General features: G+C 43.1%; 1 long non-coding RNA gene across 1 annotated transcript; it reads left to right on the top strand.

Annotated features, from left to right (window-relative positions):
• The first annotated feature begins 2,159 nt into the window (after window positions 1–2,159).
• Window positions 2,160–23,218, top strand: LOC120403034. Its single transcript, XR_005597431.1, has 4 exons — window positions 2,160–2,262; window positions 6,272–6,386; window positions 21,283–21,445; window positions 21,741–23,218. It is a non-coding gene; the product is annotated as an uncharacterized LOC120403034 (long non-coding RNA).
• Window positions 23,219–24,540: the final 1,322 nt, after the last annotated feature.

Genomic DNA, 24,540 nt, shown 5'->3' with positions numbered 1-24,540 from the left:
CCGGGGCTCCCCAGAGCAGCTGCATCCTACAGCTCCAGGAGCAACTAAGATTTAGTCAGGGGTGCTTATAGTAAAAGTCATAGACAGGTCATGGGCACTAAACAAAAATTGGTGACCCGTGACCTGTCCATGACTTTTACTAAAAATACCCATGACTAAATCTTAGCCTTATGAGGCAGTGCAGAGAGCCCCCTGCAACCCCACTGTCACGGGAGTGAGTGGCGCCATGACAGTGGGGCTGCAGAATTCTCCCTGTGCTGCTGCAGGGCCAGTGACACCCAATCCCTGCAGGTCCAAGGTGCAGGGAAGGCTGCAGCCTTAGCAGAGCAAAGTCCTGGCTGGGGGGCAGGGGGAGCTCTGCTCTGGCCCACAGCCTCTCCCTGTCTCCACCAAATTGCACATGGGAGTTCATGGAGCTGCAGCCCAGGAGTGATTGAGCAGGGACATGACAGCAGAGCTGTGAGGGCTCCCTGCAGTACCACTCCTGCCCTCTTGGTTATCCGAACTCCTGATTAGCTGAATAAAATCCATCTCCTCCATGCTATTTGGATAATTGGAGGTACACTGAATAGGTAACAACTTGATAATCATGGCACTAAGAATAACTGTAGGTTCTTTTAAGCTTTGCTGTGCAGCATGCCTACTTTCTCCAGTATAGACTATGCTGCTGCTGATAGCAGTATAGCCAACCCCAAATGTTCAAAAATCATGAGTGAGGCTCACCAAAAAACATGAGATTGTGTAAAAATTATAGCTCTGGTATCCTTTTTATTTGCCTTCTGCTTTTTTGAGCCTTTAGGGTGCACTGGGATCACATTCGGAAGCTTTCCCCACAGCCACAAGGGTTAGTGTCATGGGGTAGGCACATTCTGTCACAGCTAGAAAATTACTTTTTCTTTAAGAATGAAGGCTGAAATCATCACATAGCCACTTGACTCCAAGAGCTGGGGCTTTAAGGCAAACAATAATTATCATGAGACTCATGACAAAATCATGAGAGTTGGCAGCAGTATACTGTACACTATATACTGCACAACATTGCATACTGTATTTTCTAGTGGGTATATGGGAATGAGGTCCTTAAGACATAAGCATAATTTTTAATATTCCCCCAAATCCAAAGCTATAATGATGTTGCTATCATGTTTATACCCTCCATGGACTTGCTCCAGCCTGCCTCATAGACCTTTAGCGTCACTCTTTCCCTCCCCTCCACATTTGGTCCATCTGCTGATCTAACACTGAGCTCTTCTTTGTTCCTTCACACAATCTCGCCATTGCTGGTGCAAGAGTCTTCTCCCCTGCAGTTCCTGCCATCTGGAACAGCCTTTCTGTATCTTTCTGCCTCATTGACAGTGACTCAAGAGCATGAGTACTAACCTCAGGGCAGGCCGTTAAGAATCAGGGCACAAACCCCAAATTGGTGGTGAATTCTACACTTAGATTTCACCAACCAATTAACAAGTGTAAACTCCTCAGGCATTATTAACAGCATAACCATAGCATCAGAGACAGCCATTTTGGGTACTCCAAATCTGTCTTGGCACCCAGGTAAGCATACCTTTGTGATGGATGGTCTCTTACACCAAGAATCACAGCAATATTCAGGTTACTCCCAGTCCTGAAGGATCAGTCACTTACCCAGTCAATTGCACTTTAGATCTCACACCAAAAACAATGCTTGTAGCCAATCCTATAATAAAATATCTAAAGATTTATTATATAGGAAAAGGACATTTATTTACAAAGTTAAAGCAGGTAAACATATACACGCAGATGAGTTCTAATCTTAAATTTCAAAAGATAATAGAACCTTCTATAATAAGCAAACTGTATATGTCCTTTAGGGCTAACCTAGGCTAAGCACTGGGGATCTTTTGCTTATGCCTCATAATCCTGGCCCCTCACAGTCCAGCAGCATAATGATCCAATTCCTCCTTACTAGGAGTTTTTATTCCCTTTCTGCCTGACATGATGTGATGGGGCGGCTGCCCCTCACTGGCAGAAAAGGGGTTAAAAGCAGCCTGAGGGAGGCTTCACTGGAGGCAGCTAATTAGAAAGGGGCTGAGAAAAGTAGCCAATCATGACCCAATAGGCCCATATAAAAAGGGCTGCAGGCAGAGTAGAGTTCAGGAACTGATTGGTGTTTCAAGGGAGAAGACCAGGCACCTGGAACAATTCAGTGCTGCAAGCAGGGACTGGTTGGGGGAGCTAAACAGAGCTCCTGGTGGGCTGCTGAGGCCTGCAGGCTGAGGCCCTGAGGTAAGGGCAGAAGAGGATGCTGGAGCTGTATGGGAAGCAGCCCTGGGACAATGGACTGCAGTTGCCACTGAGGGAAGTGGCTGGGTGGAGATTGCAAGTCCCCTGGAAGGGGAGAATACAGAGAGTGGCAAAGCTGGAGGGTAGTGTCATGAAGAGGATGCTGTAGTCCTGGGAGTGATGTGGGTCCGGGAGCAGGGGTGATGGTGGGTGAGACACCACCAGAAGAGAGTGCAGACTAATTCCCAAGACCACCAGTAGGGGGTGCTGCAGTGGTCACAGATGCCAAACTCAGCTGATGAGGAATTCAATCCAAGTCTCATCTTTGTGGAGAGGGGGAGCGCAAACAAGTCTTTTGTCCCTTTTAATGTTCCACAGTAGTCTGTCTGGCATCAGTGGGCCTTCCTTGTCAGGCAGGACATCATAACTTCTGTTGGAGACCAGCACGTCCCACTAGTTAACGTTTCTCTGCTGTCTGATTTACACAGTTACAAAGGCTTACACTGCAAACATTACCTTATAACATGGGGTACAGATGTTATAAGTGAAATCAATGCAGGCAGCAACTTACAAGCATTCCACAAAGTCTAAACACTGAACACGTTCTTATCATTCTAAAACCTATTTTAACAATACTAGCACCCAGGTGAACCAGACTGATTTCAGTTGAGGCATGGGGATGCAGACCTGAGCTGGCACCTGGTCTGTCAGGGTAACAGATGCTCCATCTAGTAAGCTCAGCAAGCATGTTTTTTCTCCCTTGTCTTCACCTCTTAATTTCTCCCTTCCTTTGCCTTTATTTGTTGCTGAATGAAATGTGGGGCATTTAACTCCCCAAAGCATTTTGGGATACACTCATATGACAGATGTGCTACCAGATAAAGCTGTATTTAATGCCTCTGTGCTCTTGAAACTTATTTTATCAGTTCAGAAATTACAGGCACGTAAGGCACAAATACCCTGTTAATACTGGGGGTCTGTTTATTATATTCAGCTGGATTTGGAAAACTTATCTGAGGCAATTTTAATAGCCCTTTTAGTCAGACAGATGTAATGCGAACCATTTTAGAGATTCTCTTGTGACATGCACAATGTGGCACACGTTTCTCCCTCATTATGTCCAAATAGCTCTTATAGATGCTGATGGGAATTACATGTGTGCACTGGTGGAGAATATGGAGCTATATTTTGTTAACCCCTTCAGAAAACAAATTTACTTTATGGACATGGGTTGTGGAGAGTTGAGCAGCCATATATTTCAAGCAGTGTTCTTTGCTTACCACTTAGAGAGAGGGATATTTGGATTTTATAACTGCTCATAAAAACAACCAGAGAGGATAAAAGCAGCAGAAATATTGACTAGCTTCAAATCCACTGATCACTTCTGGTTTTGATATCTTCAGTCCAATTACTTGTTTACTTGATAGAGTTAAAGTCTGACTTCAGGTCATTCTTTGCTTGTTAGTAAAGACCCAACAATAACTACACACCAAAGGTAACCATGCAACTAGATCGCTTCCAGATGATAAGTCAGACTCTGATGGTGAAAACAGACTGTACAGTTTCAGTGTGCCAGGTAATAGATGGCAGTCACCCAGTTCCTATTAAGTTTTTGTAATCTATACCCATACTGCTCACTGAGTCCTATTAGGGCTTTTTTTTTTAATGGAATGCATGCACATTGCTGAGTTTAGTTGAAATTAGAAAAACATAATCAAACTAGGCAAGACAATTCTATATTATCTATTACACACAAAACTATATTAGAAGAGCATTACTAAGGTTGCAAATTCAAGTAGTCATAAGTTAGGAAAGGCCAGAATAAATGTTGTATGTACAGCCTTAATTTGGCTCCCTTGTACGTATGTGTTTGAAACAGTCTTTAATTATATATCTCGTACTATTTTTAGCACAGGATCTCTGGCCCTCATTCAGTGAGCAGCATGGATCCTGCTCTGGGGATAAATTAGGGCTATGCAACGAAGGAGATTGCTGTCTGTAGGATCCCTTCCTCATTGGTTGTAGAAGTTGGAAGGTGTGTTAATGAATGAAGCAAGGGACTGTAAGAAAGAGAATGGATGGTCTCATGCTTAAGGCAGTTGAATGACGCCATGGACAACTGGATTCTATGCTTGCCTTTGCCACAGTGTTTCTATGTGATGCTGGATAAGCGACTTAAACCAAACTTTTCACAAGTGCTCACTAACTGTGTTTCTCAGTTTCTGGGCACCTGACGTTAGATCCTGGGGTCAGATCTGCAGATATATTAAATGCTATATAATGCTAAGTACACTGAAACATCAGGTCTTCTAGGTATCTCTAACTGGGCATACAAAATTAATGGATACTTTTGAAATTAATCTCTCTGTGCCTCCATGCCCCATCTGTAAAATGGGGATAATAGTAACTCCTCATTTCACAGGGGAGTTCTGAAAATACATGAAATGTTTGTGAAGCACTCAAACTATAGTGATGAGCACCACAGAAAAGCCCATGAGGAAATTAATAAAGCTGCAGTCAGAGCAGGGTTTGAAGAGTGTGCTGTAGTACATAAGGTCAGGGACCACGCACTGAACAATGACAGGAAAACACAATATTGACTAGCCACCCCAATCCCAGCTCCCCCATCCCAATCTCCAGCCAATGCCAGTCTCCTCTCCCACCCCAGCTCCTACTCCCAGTTTCCCTTTCCCCACTACCCTCAGGTCCTTTTCCAAATCTAATGCCCCCACACCAAGTCTGGCTCTTGTCCCCTCTACATTCAGATCAGGCAGTTTCCTCTTCCACACTGTCTGGGCACAGCTGGGGTGGGGGCATTTTATAGTTCAGATATAATACAAATGCAATTCTTCTGACTGCAATAGGAGAAATGAAAGTGTATGTATATGTACATAGGTGTGTATATGGGATATATGTAGGTGTCATGGGATGGAGCCCAGATTGGTGTGCACCAGTGAGGAGACAGAGGAAGCAGAGATAATGTGTTGTGTTCAAAACATAAGGAACAGATCTTGTATATGCTTTTAACTTGAAGCCTCAGAGATGCTAAAGTTTACCTCACAGCTGAGGACCGCACAAGAGACTGGGCCTCACTTAAACCCCATTTAAGCCCATAATCAGAGCCCAACACTCAGACTAAAGCCCAGGCCATGTCCATTGTAAAGCAATTCTGTATTGTTCACAGAAGCAAAGTTGTGTTCATGATTCTAGAAGCTGTCCAGAAGAAAAGAGCTTCCACACTCCACTGAGTGCAAGAACTACTCCTACTATCTTTCTGTCCCAACTGGTCCATCCATTGGAGAGAACATAGCACAATTTGAACATATGCTGAGTCCTTAGTAGGTTATCAAAAGGGCTAAATCATGCAGGCAGTCCCAGTACCTCTTTGTGGCTTATCACTCCGGATGTAAGAGCAAGAAAGTAGCAAAAAAACAAAAAAAACCACCACTGCCCGAAGGCCAATTGTATAGTGGAACCCTATATCCAGGAACACAGGATGAGCAGAAGGCTTGATCTTCTGTACAGACTTTATGAATGCTACAAGTTGGATCAAGTCCTCCTAGGATGCTGCTGACAGCAATAGAGCCCCCCAAGAGGTGCTGAAGTAAGCTTAAAGATGCCTCTACCTGGGAGGGAAATTATATCTTTAAATATGTTAGTCTCTAAGGTGCCACAAGGACTCCTCGTTGTTTTTATATCTTTCCTTATCAGTTTTAAACCTCCATGACTGACTTCCATTATCTATCACTTCTTCCCCCTCTGTTCCTCTGCATACATTGCTAGTTACATCTCATTGTGTGAGTCTACTGACACACTTGCCCTCAAGAATAAGAAGTTTGTCACCTTACCTGTAAATTTCTCTTCCTGGAGACAATATGTCAAGCAGCTCTTATCCAACTCCGTTTGGGTAATAATCTTGGCAGGCCAGCTTAGGTTGCTGTGTTAGAAATATATTTCTCTGACTGGAGAAGTGTTTGGGTCTATAACTGCCTTAATGATGCCTGTGTTTTAGTGATTTACAGCTTTCTAGTGGGCTTTTCCTGCTGGGTTCACTTCTGAGCCGCTGCTGAAGAATGCAGGAAGAGGACCTACCCATTGTGAGGGATTACCACACTTGAAATGTACAGGTAAAGGAGACAGATCATTTTGCTGTTTTGTTGGACGTGTCTTTAATTTTACTGTTAAAATATTTCTTCATTTGTGAATAACCCTTCACATTTTAGATGTGATACAAACTGGAATATGACTGTGCACAAACACTCATTCAGAGTTCAGATCTGCACTCTTCACTCAGACCAAACTGTTACTGACTTTCATGGCTGTGTTGCATGGAAATGAGTGCAAGACTGGACCCCGATGCATTTAAGGCTAAGACCAATTCCTCTTAAGTCAATGAGAATCTTTTCATTGACTTCAGTGGGAGCTGAATTGTGTCCTTAGTCCTACATGTACCAGATTCTAGGGGCTCAAGAAGCTAGCAACAACACATACAGGACCCATATGCGTTTTCTCAGAGAGATGGCTGCAGGTCATCGCTGCAGGGGTGCCATGAAAAACTGGATATTAGTTAATTTTACCTGTAGACTTTGCACTGTTTCCCATGATATGCACAGGAAAATCAAAAACACTGTGCCAATCATCTTTTTTTAAAAACTGCATTCTGTGTGTGGCTGCTGCTCATAAAAGCATGTGAGCTCATAAATAAAGTCAAGTATCAAGAAACATGTTGACTAGGAACAACCTAACTAGTCTTCCAAATGTTCCAAAAATTGTCAAAAGAAGGAAAAAATAGTGATCTCAAGTTACTTCAACCCAAGTTCAAGATCAGCCTGGCTACTGATTAGAAAGTTAAAATATTTCATGAACTCCACATTTATAAAAAAAAAAAAAGAGATGGAAAGTGATGAGCTGATAATGTGCCTCTTTCAAAATGAATTTGGAGAAGAGCTTTGTAGGCTAAGCAGGTTCCAAATGGTTTCTGCTGATGAAATAGTCTATTGATGCTTTGCTTTTCCCCTTATATTTTCCATTACATCAAACACTATAGTAAATATTTCTTTTAGTGAGGGAAGGGAATGAAAAGACATATTGAATAATTTATAGCAGCTTCAGGAGGTAACATTCCCTGTAATAGGCCTAAAAATATTAGGAAGATACATTTACATATTGGGATGTTTAAAATTAAAGGGCCATGTTGTGGTGTAGGTCTTTAAGCAGAACTCCCATGGATTTCAAGGGGAATTCTACTTTAAATATGATGGAACAAGGTGGCGGTACAAGCCAAATAATCTCTGGGCCTGATTTCAGTGGAAATTTGGCATGTAGCTAACTTAGGTTCCTTTGAAACCCCAGCTGCAATTGATCATGTTATCTTTGGTCAACTGTATATTTGAATCCAAAGCAGTGCTTCCTCTGTTTACACTTGCTCTTCCTCCTCCTCTTCTTCACTGCTAAAATCAGCCTCTTGGGTGTTCAGCCTCCTGAGTTTCTGCAGGTCCACCTCCCCGGATTCAACACTCCCTGTCAAAATACCAACCCACCAGCTCCTTGTGCCTAGATTCCTTCCTTCAAATTTTGTAAATGGCTAAGACATTTTCAAAAGTGATGGCTGCTGGAGTGTCTCCAAATTTGGGATTCTACCTGATATCCCTCTGGAGGCAAGGGCAATATAGAATCACCAACTTGTATAATTCCTGAGTGTTAAATATTTGCAGCTATAGATCAAAATATCTCAGACATTTTTTCTTGTGCCCTCAGACTGGATTTCCATGGGAAAAGTGATTTTTTTAAAAATACCATTGCTTTGATTATTTGTATATATTTTATTGTATATATTTATAGCTCTAAATTTTGTCTTTATTGGGGAGTTTTTGTCATTCAACTCAATGTGCTGGAAAAAATATGACAATTTTGTGAAAATATTCATTCCTTTTTATTTCTGTTATTAAATATAAAAAAGATATTGTAAGCACATAATAAGTTGAATATGTGGTTTGGCGGGAAGCCATAAATGGAAGAGTCTTGAGCACCGGGTCTCTGCTAACTGGGCACTTCCCAGCCTCTAGATAATTTTGTAGGTTTTGCTCTGATAATTTTCACTGGGTATGTCTACACTGTGATGTAAGCTGAGGGTTAGCGGAACTCGAGTCAGCTGACCTGTGTTATGGAACCCTGGGCTTGAGTATCTACATTGTATTTTAACCCTAGGTTAAGAATTTTCTGACCTGTGCTTAAACCAATGGGCTCTGGTGTCCACACTGCAGAGGGCAAACCCCAGTCAAAGTAGCATATCCCAGAGTCACTAGCGCATGCCCTCCCCACCCCTCTGAAATGTGGCCACTCTAGCTCTAGGAACATGGTGCACTTGGGGAAAACTTTACTGCCCTCCCTGCACATTACTAGGAAGCGGCTCGCTTTGCAAAAGGCTTGATCAGTTCACTTTCCATGGCAAACCCAGGAGGCTCTCTGATAATGTGCTGCAGATCGGTGGACAGACCAAAATGGGTTAACACTGACCTGAGCTGCTGCTGTTTCTTGGGGAAAGGGTGGGTTTCCATTTTTAATAGAGTGGATTACAGATTGTTGGAATAGAGAGGACAAAGGAAGTGGTCCCAAGGAATTGTGGGATGCTTCTGGATGACTCCCGGGACCTGAGTCAAGCTGGGTGTGATTACACTGCAAAGCAATAGGGCTCGGACCCTGGGTCCTGGCTTAACTCTAGCTTGGACCCTCCAGCTCTGCAGGGTCCTGGGACCTTGGGTCCAAGCCCTAGGTTAGAACAATTTCAGTGTAGACACAAGAGGAGTTAGCTTTGTTCGTAGGCTCAAGCACAGGCCTATGTGCAGTGTAGGAAGACTCTGCGTATCTTAATGGTGTTATTGCAAAAAATAGAAAAAAATTATAAGGGCGAATATGTTTCTTTAGTGTACAGTGTCCCCCAAGCTGCAAGCCCCCTGCAACATGAAGATTTTCCATACATTCCTTTTCTAATATATGCTTGGGGATAGATTAAGACTAAACAGAGGCTGGTCAATATAAATGTCACCCTCTTGTGGCTCTTGGATAGACATTTCAACACAGCACATCTTCCACCCTGGATGGACTCTGAGATCTAACCCTTTCAAAGGCTCTTGTCATCTTCCCGCAAGTTACTTGGGGTTTCCTGGGCTTCCTCCCCGCTCACTAGGGCTTTAAACAGACTCTTCCTTCCAGCCACCCAGACAGATTTCTTGATTTCCTCCACACAGGCAGCCCAGTTGCACCCTGGCCACCTTGTACAGGATCCTTCTTTCCCTTTCTCTGGCCAGTGACTAGCCAGGAGAAGGCCAATCCCTCTCCTGGTCTAGTTCATTGCCACAGCTGGGCTCCACCAATTCATGGGACATAGGTCCCAGGGATTCTTCTTTAATCTAACCCTGAAATCTGTAAGGGTCTATTTTGCAAATAAGCTATGACTGTACATTCTGCATGGAGACGTTTAGCCTGATTGTGTGAAAGGAAATCATTTGCCAAGTTGAGTTTCTCCAGTATGTACTCATAAATCCACATCCTACCAGCAATTACGTGCCCACTTATCTTGTCTATCCAAAGGGAAGAACATCATGCAGTCAGATCTGCTGAAACATAAAGAGCATGTGTGAATAAGCAAAAACTCAAAAACAAAATAAAAAGAATAACTCACCTAGTTTAGAAATGTTGAAGTATGTATCCACAACCTGAGGTGGTGGTATGCATAATTTTTGTCTATTTCAATTGCATATATTTAATCAGAAGTAGGTGGGGGAGGGGAAGTGTTGGCACTCTGTATAAATTTTGCCCAATCTCAACAAACCCAAACTCCACCCACAATCCAAGAGCAGTTGATTGCTTTTGCTAAAATTATCAGCATTTATACAGTTAACAATAATGACTTCTAACCTGTCATGTTTGGGCTTCAGTGTTAACAACCTATTGAGATGAATGGTACAAAATAATCTCTCTCTCTCTCACACACACATATATGTGTACAGTGCTTTAGCATAATGAGGCCCAGATTACTGTTTGGACCTCTAAGCCCTTCTGTTAATAATACATCCTCATCCCATTACATTTTTAACCTGTCACATAGTCTTTGAAGCATTTATTTCCTCCAACCAGATGTATGTTTGCACTGTATCTCATTGACAATCTTAGCATTATAGAAGAAAAACATGTTGACGTGATACAACCATGTATTTTCTTATGTTGGGCTAAATTTTGCCCACAAATGAATTTGTGAAGTCCCCACTGGATTCCAAAGATCTCAAAGAGGTTTACAAACATTAATTAATTTGCACAAAGCTCTGCCGGTTGGTTAGTCTTGTCTTCATTTTACAAAAACCCACATTCATTCAATCTGAAAACAGAAATGGCACAATGAGTTTGGGTGGTAAGATATTTAACTACCCAATTTGCATTCAGAAAACGTATGGTGAAAATTTAGATGCCATTTTTTTGAAAATTTGGTTCCAAATCTAAGTCTTCCTTGAAAATAGAATCAAAGAGCCCAGGACATGATCTTTCCCTAGCACGTGGAAGCCTTTATGCTTATCTCTCAGGCTTTACAATTTGAAATGTGAAAATAACATATTGCCCTACTCCTTTTGTCCCTGTTCTTTCTTAAATTTCTTATTAAGCCAATTTAGATCCCAGTCCAGCAAAGAAGTTAAAAGCATGTGCTTAACTTTAAGCACATGAGTAGTCCCATTCAATTATCACATGCTCAAAGCTCAGTACTTGATTTGACTGAGAACAAAATTTGTTCTTCTCTCTTTGCTTCTTTGTTTGTGTGTGAACTCCTGTGTTATCAAAGCCAGACTGAGCCTGGCCTTCATTTGGGAATGCAGTTGTGGGGGGAGATTTCAATGAGTCTTTACCCCCTCGCATGGCTCATAGATTTTGGGACTGGAAGGGAACTCGAGAGGTCATCGAGTCCAGTCCCCTGCCCTCATGGCAGGACCAAATACTGTCTAGACCATCCCGGATAGAAACCCATAGCTTCTTGTCTATCCTTAGAGGCTAAGGCCTCCCTTACACCCTTCTTTTAGATACCTGAAACTGCTATCATGTCCCCTCTCTCAGTCTCTCTTTTCCAAACTAAACAAACCCAATTCTTCTCCACATTGAAATGTGTGTCAGAACTGGACACACACAACCAGCAGAGGCTCAGGCCTAGCAGCGCAGAATAGAGCGAAGAGAATGACTTCCATGTCTTCACACAACACACACCTGTTATCCCATCCCAATCATGCTTGCTTTTTTTGCAACAGTTGACTCATATTTAGCTTGTGGTCCTATAACCCCTAGATCCCTTTCTCTTCCATTCGGTATGTGTGAAACTGATTGTTCCTTCCTATCTTGTATTTGTTTAGTTTTTATCGATAGAATATCAATGCGAGACCGATCAAAATGCCTTACTAAAGTCTAGATATACCACTTCCACCGCTTCTCTTTATCCACAAGACTCGTTATCCTATCAAATTGTCCTTTACAAAATCCATGCTGGCTATTCCTATCACCTTACCACCTTCGCAGATGATTTCTTAATTTTTGCTCCATTATCTTGCCTCGCACAGAAGTTAAACTAACTGGTCTGTAGTTGTTTTTTTTTTTTTTTTTATTTTTGCTCTATTATATTTTATTTTTGCCCTTCTCAGTCTTCCTCTCTCTCTCCTCCCATGATTGAGATCATATCATAAGAGAGCTCGGATACCCCTCTCTCTGTAGCTCCTTGAGTATTCTAGGATGCATTTCATCAGGCCCTTTTAAGTTTTTTTTTTTTTTTTTTTTTTTTTTTTTTATTTTTTTTAAACCTACCCCATTCACTATGTTATATTCCTTCAGACTTCTTGGTGACTTCTCTGACAAAAGAAACTGAAAGAAAGTCATCATGCCATCATTTTTTCTGTTCTGTTTTCTCTTCCTCCTCCTCCTCCTGCAGTGGGGGCCTACCCCTGTCCCTCTCTCTCTTCTTGCTTCTAATGTAGTCTTCTTCTTTCTTTTATTTTCTTTATTCCTGTAGTAGCTTGTTTTTTTTTTTTTTTTTTTTCTCTTCTAATCTGCCCTTCCTGTGTTGTGTTGTTTATATCATATTTTTTATCTGTAATTCCTTTTTTTTTTTTTACTACTTTTTTTTTTTTTTTTTCAGATCATGCATGATCTCGTGCTTAGGTGGTTCTTCCACATTTTTTTCTTTCTTTCTTACCAGAATAGCTGCTGCTTTTGGGCTTAATAGTGTCCCCTTAGAAAAACTGCAACTCTCTCTCTGGTTTTTTTCCGAAGAGCTTCCCAGTAGCTTTTTCAACATTCTGATCACCTGGTTTTTACCCTTTTAGCCTAACCCAGTGTGTACATTTTTAATATATAAGGCAACACCTCTTCCCTTTTCCCCCTGTCTATCCTTCCTGAGCAAGCTGTACCCATCCACACCAACATTCCAATCATGTGTATTATCCCATCAAGTTTCGGTGATGCCAACAATGTCATAGTTGTATTTATTTATTAGCACTTCCAGTTCTTCCTGCTTATTACCCATACTTCTTGCATTTGTATATAGGCATCTAAGATACCAAAACAGCTAACGGAAGTAAATCGGGCCCGGATAATCTTTAGAATATTAAGAAATTGAGGAGGATATTGCTAGTTAGTTAGCGATAATTAATAAATATAAAAAAAAATATTGTACCAACTGACTGAGACTTAGCTAATGTAGTTCCTATATCAAGAAGAAAAAAAAAAAAAAAAAACAGGGGAACTATTAGTCTAACATCTGTAGTAGTGCAAGTGCATAAAAAAAAAAAAAAAAAAAAGAGAGAGTGGTTCGGAGGGATGGCGATGGGGGCTGCTGGGACAGATTACAGGATTTACGAAAGGAGGGTTGTGCCACAAAACCAACCTGATCTTCTTCTTTGAGAAAGTATTTTTTTTTAGACAAGAAAATGTGGTGGATCTAATATATCTGATTTCAGTAAGGCATTTAAAAGGGGGGAAAAAAAAAAAAGAGAGGAATAAAGAGCTGGGTTAAAGGGAGACTGCAGAGGGTAGTATGAAGGGGGAACTGTCAAGCTGGACGCACTCAGTTGGAAGTACGGGAGAGGGAGAGGACCTAGGAGTCTGGTGATGTTAAAAAAAAAGCTAATGCGGTCTTGGGTTGCATTAGGCGAGGTATTTCTAGTAGGGATAAGGAGGTAATGGGACACGAGGACAAACGGATAATGGAGGATGGTATGATAGGATAACGGGCGTTTTCGCCTTCCTCGAAGCATGGGGCAGGGGGGGCTTGCTAAGGAGTGGGTGGATCGCTTATGTGGCCTGCATCGATACTGATTTGATCTTGCCTCACAGTTTTGCCCTGGCCCTCCTTTCTCTCTGCCATTATGGCCCACGCTCCCTCCTATTTCCGACCCATCTCTCAGGTCTCCATGTTCCCCACTTACCTGTGGGCTTTGCTCACCTGTCCCCGTCCAACCTAGTTTAAAGCACATTTACAGTCCCTGCACTCCCTCTATATCCCCCTCCCCCAGGGGCACACAGCATCCCAACAGGTCAGGCAGAAGGCTGGGCTATGTCTATACCCACAACTTCTCCTCAGGGGGAGTGTGGTGCACCCCATAAAAGAGTGTAACAGTGAGCGCATGCCCTCTAAGTGCCAGAGAGCTCTGGGAGGAATTATGCTTCACTTAAATAGAATTCCTTTCCTGTACTCCCCCCAGAGCAAAGCTCAATTGTATCTTTAAGACATAGCCACTACAGATACAAGTGAGCCTTTATTAATGAAGGATAACACACAAGCTCAGGTTATAAAAATGTGTTAGTTGATTTCCCTGGGGTGGCCTGACAGTGTTCCTATTGCTGACTATCTGTACAGCAGTTGAGACCAAAGGCCCCAGTCAGGTTCAGCATATTGTTGTACAAACACACAGGAAGACACAGACCCTGCTTACAAAATATAGAAGTCTGTATATGGGATGTTTATGTCATTTTGTTAGTTCGTTAGTTCAGGGTGGCTGAGCTGGAGGAGCTAAGGGAGACAGAGAGGTACATAGATGAGGACACAGGACACAGTAGAACGGTCCCACCCCCAGTCTGACAACCTCTGTGCTGTTGAGGAGGATGAAAGACTCAGGGAAGAAGAACATCCAGTGGAGCAGAGGGAAACGATCCCATAGTTGGGACCCCCCTTCCAGATGTTGTGGTATCCTCTCGCACTGAGGATACCTCTCCACGGAGGGAACACCAGTTATTAGGAAGAGACAAGTATTAGTAATGGGTGATTTGATCATTAGAAACATAGATAGCTGGGTTTGCCATGACCAGGAGAACCGCCTGGGGACTTGCCTGCCTGGTGCAAAATTTGTGGCTCTCTCGACATCTAGATAGGCTTACGTGTAGTGCTGGGGAGGAGCCGGTGGTCGTGGTACATGTTGGTACCACTGACATAGGGAAGGATAAGAGAGAGGTCCTGGAGGCCAAACGTAGGCTGCTAGGTAAGAGATTGAAGTCCAGGACGTCCATGGTAGCATTCTCTGAAATGCTTCCAGTTCCACATGCAGGGCCAGCTAGACAAGGAGAACTGCAGGGTCTCCATGTGTGGCTGAGACGATGCTGTAGGGAGGAGGGGTTTAGATTTATTAGGAACTGGGGAAACTTTTGGGAAAGGGTGAGCCTATGCAGGAAGGATGGGCTCCATGTAAACCAAAATGGAACCAGATTGTTGGCACTTAAAATTCAAAAGGTCTTAGAGCAGTTTTTAAACTAGAGGCTGGGGGAAAGCCAACAGGTGTGGAGGAGCACGTGGTTCGGACACACCTTAGTGGAGGATCTATAAATGGAGATTCCCTGTGTCCTAATAAGAAGGAGAGGATGGAAGATGATAAAATACAGGTAGGATCTTATGAGAAACAATCAAAAGAAAAAAAGTCCCATTCAACTATATCATGTAATGGCAGACAGCTAAAAAGTGGCAAGTTTTTAAAGTGCTTATATACCAATGCTAGAAGTCTAAATAATAAGATGGGTGAACTAGAGTCCCAGGCAGACTGCGAAGAGCTAGGAAAGGATCTCTCAAAACTGGGCAACTGGGCAACAAAATGGCAGATGAAATTCAATGTTGATAAATGCAAAGTAATGCACGTTGGAAAGCATTATCCCAATGATACATATAAAATGATGGGGTCTAAATTAGCTGTTACCACTCAAGAAAGAGATCTTGGCGTCATTATGGATAGTTCTCTGAAAACATCCACTCAATGTGCAGCAGCAGTCAAAGAAGCGAACAGAATGCTGGGAATAATTAAGAAAGGGATAGATAATAGGACAGAAAATATCATGTTGCCTCTATATAAATCCATGGTATGCCCACATCTTGAATACTGTGTGCAGATGTGGTCACCCCATTTCAAAAAAGATATATTGGAATTGCAAAAGGTTTAGAGAAGGGCAAAAAAAAATGATTATGGGTACGGAACGGCTGCTGTATAAGGAGAGATTAATAAGACTGGGACTTTTCAGCTTGGAAAAGAGTTGGCTAAGGGGGGATATGATAGAGGTCTATAAAATCATGACTGGTGTGGAGAAAGTAAATAAGGAAGTGTTATATACTCCTTCTCATAACACAAGAACTAGGGGCCACAAAATGAAATTAATAGGCAGCAGGTTTACAACAAACAAAAGGAAGTATTTCTTCACACAATGCACAGTCAACCTGTGGAACTCATTGCCAGGGGATGTTGTGAAGGCCAAGACTATAACAGGATTCAAAAAATAACTAGATACAGCCATTGATGCACCTATCCTCCCTGAATTTAATATCCAGGATGGGCAGGGATGGTGTCCCTAGCTTCTGTTTGCCAGAAGCTGGGAATGGGCAACAGGTGATGGATCACTTGACGATTACCTGTTCTGTTCATTCCCTCTGGGGCACCTGGCATTAGCCACTGTCATAAGACAGGATACTGGGCTAGATGGACCTTTGATCTGACCCAGTATGGCTGTTCTTATGTTCTTAGTTATTTACTTCTTGGTGACAGAACAAAGTCTTTAAAATAATAGCTATTTAGAATCCAAAGGATCGCACTAAATTAGGTTAAATTGGGGGCCTATTCTACCTGGGTGTCCTTATTAAAAAGCTAATCACCCAATATACAAAAATGCCAGTGGAACCAAATCTGAACTAGACCTAAAGCTTGGGACAAAATTATTGATACGGCTTTTTCAGTATTTTTACCACCTCAGATGTTAAAGTTACATTTAAAAAAAAAAGAAAAAGAAATTCACTGCGGTAACACATAAGGGACAACATTTGTCCCTCATATGTGTGTGCCTGGCTATCATAGGCTTCAATGACAGCCCTAGGGGTGCATGTGACACCATCCTCACTAATGCAGTGGAGATTGAACCAGGGACCTCCAGAGCTAAAAGCACCAGCTCCCACAGCTGTAACTAACAAACCACAGCTTCCTAACTGAGGGGTGGGGGGGGCACCTCATATCCTCCGTACTGCTACAGGGAGTGGGAGCTGTAATAAACACACAGTTGTAGGCTACATAGCCTAGGATAAACTTGCCCCTATGTCTTCCAAAATATTGCATATCACAGTCGCAAATTACAATGCAAACAAAATAACTCTTTATACTTTAGTTACTTCATATGTTTATGCATGCAGCTCCTTATGTCATTCAGTGACTGAATACCAGCTATCCTATCTAGTTTAACCAGTTCTGCACTACCACTGAGTTACTTTACAAATATTTGGGTTACAGTGAAAAGTCAACAACAAAATAAAGCAATGGGGAGTAAAGAATCTCAAGGATTAGTGCATTGATAATGAAAAATTGACAATGGGAGAACCCAGAAGTAACATTTATAACTTTCTGTAACACATCTTAAGTGCTAGAATTAAAAGTTAATCAGAACTTTTAAAGATTTTGTTCCATTTAAGAACATTAAGAGTGTTTCACCTTTGAAGAGTAGATTTAAAAGAAATTCTAAATCAGAGTATCTAGATATTAAGTGGAATCTCATACTTGTCTAGATTCTTCCATCTCTAGAAAAAATGTACTTGTCTGTGCAATCTAAGGGCCAGTCCTGCACAGGGCTGAGCAGTGTTTGAGTGAGTACACTCTGATGTATTACACCCAGCGTATGTGCTCAAGCATGCTCTGCTGATGCCCCAAGTAAACTTCAGATCCTTGCTCATTGTTTATTCACCCTTCTGCCACGCCCAATGCTAGCTGATTTTGTTACCACAAAAATAACATGGTGATGAAGAGGACTGGGGAGAGAAGGGTGGCTGGAACTTGGAAGAACTGGATTACACCAGATCCTGGGATGCACGTATATGTGAGTAGTAACCATTGTGTATAGCAAAATCTTACTCTTCTCAAGTAGAAGCAAGGTCTCTACGTAGGTTTGGTCTACACTGGGGGGGAGGAATCAATCTAAGATACACAACTTCAGCTATGAGAATAGTGGAGCTGAAGTCGACGTATCTTAGATCGACTTAAAATCACTTACTTCGCGTCCTCGCAGTGTGGAATCGACGGCAACCACTCCCACGTTGACTTTGCTTCCGCCTCTCACCAAGCTGGAGTTCAGCAGTTGACGGGAGAGTGATTGGGGATTGATTTATTGCGTCTACACTACACACGATAAATCAATCCCTGATAGATCGATTGCTACCCGCTGATCCAGCGGGTAGTGTAGCCGTACCCTTAACATCCTAGTACTTCAGGTTCTGATCATGAAGTGGAAGATAGAACATACAAAAGGACACCATACACAGAACTATAGCTCCCTGACACCAATTTCCCCCTAATTTCTGATTGTTTTGTGGGGTTTATGAACCCATATTTGGGCTATCAATCAATTAGTACAATACAAGGCACGCTGTCCACAATACAGAAAGCCTGACCAGTATATACTCACATAACCAGTAAACTAGAAGCCAGAGCCAAATATGAGGCTGCCGATTGGTGCAAAACATACCACAGGCACAACCCTCCCACAGCCAGATATCACATGAGTTACAAGCTATTGAATAGGGCTAATCATTATTCCCAGTGGTGTCAATGAGATCAGGTTCAGGCCCAGTCTTCTCTTTTCAAAGTGCAGGCTCAGACCCTGATTTATAATTGCAAGTGATTATAGCATTAGTAAAATATGCGTTATAGCTCATAGCTACCATATTGAGTGACACGTTACACATCCTTGAGTTCCCAGTCCCATTGCTGGAAACTAAGTTACAGTATTATTACTCACATTTAATTTTAGTACCTATTATGAACATAAGCTTTAGTTGGTAAGGGGTAGCTTTTTCCTGGCTATTTGGCAAGCATTTGTTAAGGGAATCTAGCTTGTTATTTTCTAGACATAACCTGGACTGAATGTCTAAACACAGCTGCCTTATAGTCACTGTAAACATTCTATACAAAGGGAAGTTTGCAGTGGAGGCCCCATGGAATGTGACAGTTTGATACCTGGATAAACTGGGCTGAAATGCTATTTCTACAGTAAGTTACAGTCACCTGTAGCTGTAGGCAAGGAAACCCTGTACTCATTGTTTCATTCAGTGCTGAGTACCAGCAGTGCTCACTATCTTGCAGTATGAAGGCTCTGTGTGACTGAAAGGAACAATGAGAAAACAGAAATCTACAACTGCTGGCTAAAGAAATAAGATGAACAGTGTGCAAAAAGTAAGACAGCAGAGAAAAACTATTTGACTGGCCAATTATATATCGTAATCATTCTGCTGTTCCATGAGAACGTAACAGTCACATGGTAGTCATATAAACTCATGACTGTAAGCACACATGCCTGACCCCCAGACCTTACACCTAATCCTACAATCCTAACCCGCTCAAGTAGTTCCAGTGGGTAACAGCTGCAAGACAGACCTCCCTCTCTACCACCAAATGTTCACTTATAGCTTTCATTGACTTCAGTATTCTGAAAGCCTAGGTAAATCTGCAGGGAAGGTAAATATGAAACATCCCAACCTACATTCCTTTCTTCTGTTAGGTCAACATCAAAAGGAGTTATCCTCTTGTTTCCTTTAAAGCAGTAAGGCTCTTTTATTTCTTTCTCTTTCTTTTTCTTTTTTTTTATGTTTTAAAAATGAGACATATTCTATATATCCTTGTTAAACAAGCCTATTATATTTTACATAAGTATGTCATTTGGGGCCTATCCTGCAGCCCCCACTCATGTCAATCGGACCACCCACATGAATAAGGAATGCTGTTTTGAGCTTTTGTTTTAAAAATTCTGTTTAATTAGGGCTTGTTTATTATATAAACTGCCTGTTGCCTTTATCCTGAAATCAGAATATTTGTAATGCAAAGTCAGTGGCTAGAGAGCACACACTGACTCTCAGTATTGCCTTTAATATTTGGAATCACAAAGAAGCCTAAGCTAAGATGTGTTCTGAGAAAATACATTAAGGATCAAAATTAGTAATAAAGAGAGATCCTAAAGAAAGAAATGAAAACAAAATAATATAGAAATAGTAACCATAGGCCCAGTCCTGCTATCAGAGAGTAGATAGCTCTTTAATCTATCTGAGAAAGGCATAACAAAATCCAGTGTCTGGAAACTGAAGCTAGACAAATTAATACTAGAAATAGCAGACATATTTTTAACACTGACAGTAATTAATCATTGGAGCAATTTACTAACAATGGACCTCCTTGCTAAGTAAGGTACTACTCCCCAAGACTAATGGTGGCAGAATTGGGCCCATAGGGATTCATTTTTGGAAAGTATAGGGATGATCATGTGAGGTGCTGAGCAACTCAGGAGATGGACCATACATCCCAACACCCATTGACGGCAACACCCTCTGAGACTATGTGCACCACTTCACATGATTGGGCCCTGTATCTTCAAAAAGATACTATAGTGTTTTCAAAAAGAACGAGGAATATTTGTGGCACCTTAGACACTAACAAATTTATTTGGGCATAAGCTTTCGTGGGCTAAAACCCACTTCATCAGATGCATGGAGTGGAAAATACAGTAGGAAGATACATATATACAGAAAACATGAAAAGATTGGGGTTGCCATACCAACTCTAATGAGACAAATCAATTAAGGTGGACTATTATGAGCAGGAGATGAAAAAAATGTTTGTGGTGGTCATCAGGATAGCCCATTTCAAACAGTTGACAAGAAGGTGTGAGTAACAGTAGGGGGGAAAATTAGCATGGGGAAATAGTTTTTAGTTTGTGTAATGACCCATGCACTCCCAGTCTTTATTCAGGCCTAATCTGATGATGTCCAGTTTGCAAATTAATTCCAGTTCTGCAGTTTCTCATTGGAGTCTGGTTTTGAAGGTTTTTTTGTTGAAGAATTGCCACTTTAAGGTCTGTAATTGAGTGTCCAGGGAGGTTGAAGTGTTCTCCAACTGGTTTTTGAATGTTATAATTCTTGATGTCTGATTCTTGTCCATTTATTCTTTTGCATAGAGACTGTCCAGTTGGGCCAATGTACATGGCAGAGGGGTGCATGGGGGCATTTCTCAGAATTCTAGTGGAATTCCTTTTGCATGCTGTTAAACCACCCCTTCCAGGGATGGATCACTGCCTGCTCTGGGTGTCCCTAACCAAAAACTGGGACTGGATGACCAGGAACAGATCACTTGATAAATTGCCTTGTTCTGTTTATTCCCTCTGAAGCATCTGACACCTGACACCTTCAGAAGACAGGGTAATGGGTTAGATGGACCATTGGGTAACAGTTGACTGACCCAGTATGGTCATTCTTATGTTTTATCCTTGGGTCATAAGGCTATTTCTAGACAAAACTCAATTTTTGCCCTTTGCATCAGATTACTAAATATTTTTTTTAATTTGGGGGGATGTATCCAAAAAAACTTCATCCAAATGTCTGCAAATCACTTCAATGCTAGTTTGTCCGAGGACGGTGCCTAGTTCTGTGCATTGTGATCGGCCGAAAGAGGCTGTCTTGTAATGTATTGGAAGCTGGATTTCCACTTTTTGTGCCCTCAGGTACAAATGCAGGCACGTACAATTCACTGGAAACAGAGGGAAGACACAGCTGTTCTAAACGCCCAGCGAGCACTCCAAAGAACTGGCTGGACCTTCTGCCAGGACCCCTTCGTGCGGCGCTGAGCTCCTGAGCAATCCCACTAAAGTCAATGAGACTGCTAAGGTAAGAAAGAGCTCCAGGACAGAGCCCACTAACATAGGTGCCCTCACTGATTTGGGAGTAGTCTGTTTCCAGTACAGTGAGGAGATTAAAAAAGAGCAACAGGCTATTGCTGCGGTTCTAGCATTGGGCACGGGGAAGGAGCCGACGAAGGGGAAGCAGTCTGCTGTCAGGGAGAGCCTCGCCATTACTTTAAATGTGCATCGCTCTGAGGTTTCCTGTGGTCTTGCTTTAAAGTAAATAGACCAGGCAATCGCGGTCACCACAATTATCCTGGGAGTCCCACTCTTTTACACAGATGGTGCTGTGTGTAAATGGGATGAATTACAACGCTCCGAGCGATCTCGCAGGATTTATTATTCCCAAAGCCCCGGGGCTCGGATTCCGGCGCTGGAGGGACCCTTGGCTCGGACGCTGCTCCGAACGCTACACCGCGCGTCTGTCTGCTCGGTGCCAGAGCCTGGGGCCCGTTCGGGAAGCAGCAGCAGGTCCTGGATATTTGCTTCGCATGCATTAAACTGCTCGCTGCGTTACGATTCTGCCCTGGTCTTGATCCGGGCATTTCTCCGCCAACGCTGTGAATGAGTTTAATTACAAGGACACCCACATATACACAGAGGACTTTTTTCCGTGTTGATGATTGATCTAAACCAACCGGATTCAATGACCGCTACCAGGATGGAACATGTTCAGAGTAATTAAACCCCATTACCTTTTTTTCTGTCCTGAGCTACTTGGCAGGCAGCTTTGCTTTCAGTCAGCCCGGCAAGCTGAGCTTCTGGTGGAAAATGAAAAGCTGCCGCTGATCTATTTTTAATAATGCAAACAGGCAATTAACAGACTAGCGAGCTAATGGGTTCAGCCCGCATTGCAGTGAAAAGGGCAGAGAGGTCTGCAAGCTTTATCTACGGGACTATGTTTGTGTGGGTGTGGGTGTGATTGTGACTCCTGATTCATTGAGGTCTCCAGAAAGTCAGCAGAAGGGAGGAAAGTGACAAGGGCTCTAACTCCTGGGAAGAATGAAGTAGCTCGTAGCCTCCCTTTGTGTGTTTCATCGAGAGAGGGCGCCCCAGCCCGCGGATCTTTCCTTGGGGACAGCGAAAGGAGCACACAGTGGGAACGCAGGTGCGGGGAGAAGCTCGCTGCGCCCATTCGCCTTTCCCACTCGCGTTGCCCCATTCGAAATTCCCCTTCGCAACAAGACCTGGGGCAGCTCGCGGCTTCTCCAGCGAGGCGGCGGCTTGCGCCCCGCAGCCCCGGGTGGCCGCTGGTTGCTGTAATGCATTCCAGGTGACGGCCTCACTGTCAGCATGATGGACGGTGAAGTCCCTTGCCCTGCCTCTCCCGACAGCTTCCCCGCAACCCCATGTAGATCAGAGACACGCACTCGTCGTCTCGGCCGCTTTTTGCAATCGGCTTGAGGAAAACAGACCACGAATAAAAAAAAAATCTCTCTGATTCTCTCGTGTCCGGCTCTAAATGGCAACCCACTGGTTGCAGCGACAGGGCCCCCTTCATTCGCTGCTTGTTTGTTTGTTTCTATGCTGGGGGACCTTTTTAACAACCCTGGTCCTTTACGTGCAGGCGCATAAATCTACCCCGCCAGGCAGGGTATATAAGTCTTTCCGAGCTGGACAGACCAGGGTTTTCTCCTGGGGGCAATCCATTGGTAGCGGCGGTTTCTAACCTATTAGTGTGGACAGGAGTGGTAAACGGCTATTTCTAATTGATGTCCTTATTGTAAAGCACAGCTGGCTGTGTTAGAGCAATGCTTACCCGTGGGGAACTTGATTTTTTTGCATAAAATTCCTACATCGTCCTTTAGGTCAAGACATATTCTAAGGGGCGGGGGGGGGGAATCCCTTCTTCCCGAAGAAACAAATATCAAGCACGGGAATCTAAAACCTGGGACGTGTCCCGCATCACCTTCCTTTCTCTACAGGGCTGGATCCCTATGTTTTTCTTAGCAGATAATAGAGCAAATGAAAGCTGGCTTGAAGTCAATACACTCTCTATATAGCTATTTTGCTGGGTTAATTTTACGTTGCACTCTCCAGGTATTTCAAGGGTCTGTTAAATCTTGATGCAAGTGAATTAAGAGCTAGATTAGCGCTCCGGGCTGCAGTAGAAATGTTACATCTTCTGATGGAACTGCATCCTCTGTGTCCGTCCGAATAAGCCCGTGGGGGAAACGCTGATGTGGCTCTTAAACGGGCAAGGCTTTCCCTCATCTGACAGGGAGTTTTGTCTGAACGAGGGCTGCCTGATGGGCCCCTACGTCGGTGAAACACTCACCTCTGGCCGGGTTAGCAAAGAACCACTCATCCAGCGCGGACTTCACACCGCTTCCACGCTTCTCCGAGGATGCGCAGGAGTTTCCGGGCTCCCGGAGCTAACGTAGAAAGAGATTTCTGCCTTCCCCATCGCGGGTGGCTTTGGTGCCCTTTTTGGCGCACAGGTTCACACAGAAAACGAGCGAGCCCCAAGCGAGGTGGGTGCGCGTGTGCAATTGCTGCTGGGCTCCCGTGCTACGAACAGCTTTTTTGGGGGGTCCAAAAAAATACACTAAGCAGATCACTTGCCGAGAAAACAAAGACGCGAGAGCAACTGAATTCTGGTTTGTTTGATTTTTAGCAAGCGCAGCTGGAAAGCTTCCTAACTGTAGAATTAGGGGCCGCTGCTCCGCTAATTACTTCGGCCAAACTCCGCTTGAAATCACTAAGAGCCATATCGCACCATCAGGTGCTTCCATAAAACCCTTCACTGGGCGTTCTCCTGAAAAGCGGCTGGGGTCCCTGATGCGAATGGGCTGCAGGAGCGGCCCTTGGCGCGTTCAGACTGAAAGAGCAGCCAGTATTTTGTAAGACACGAAAGCTTACTCGGTCCTCTTGTCACTGGTGCCCGGCGTCTATTTTAGTCATGGCTTGGGGACGATTTAAATGCTTACTCGTATTAAGAATCTCATTTACAGTCGTCTAACTCTTCAAGTAATTGGGGCAGGTTTGTCTAGCTAAATATGGATAAGCCTTCTTTGTTCAAACACATAGATGTATATGATTGTGTGCGTGCACACACGAGGCTATATATAAACATATAGT

The sequence above is a fragment of the Mauremys reevesii genome, linkage group 4 (assembly GCF_016161935.1).
Source record: "Mauremys reevesii isolate NIE-2019 linkage group 4, ASM1616193v1, whole genome shotgun sequence".
NCBI lineage: Eukaryota > Metazoa > Chordata > Testudines > Geoemydidae > Mauremys > Mauremys reevesii.
Note: the sequence above shows the minus strand (reverse complement) of the source record. Positions and strands in the feature narration are given on the sequence as shown.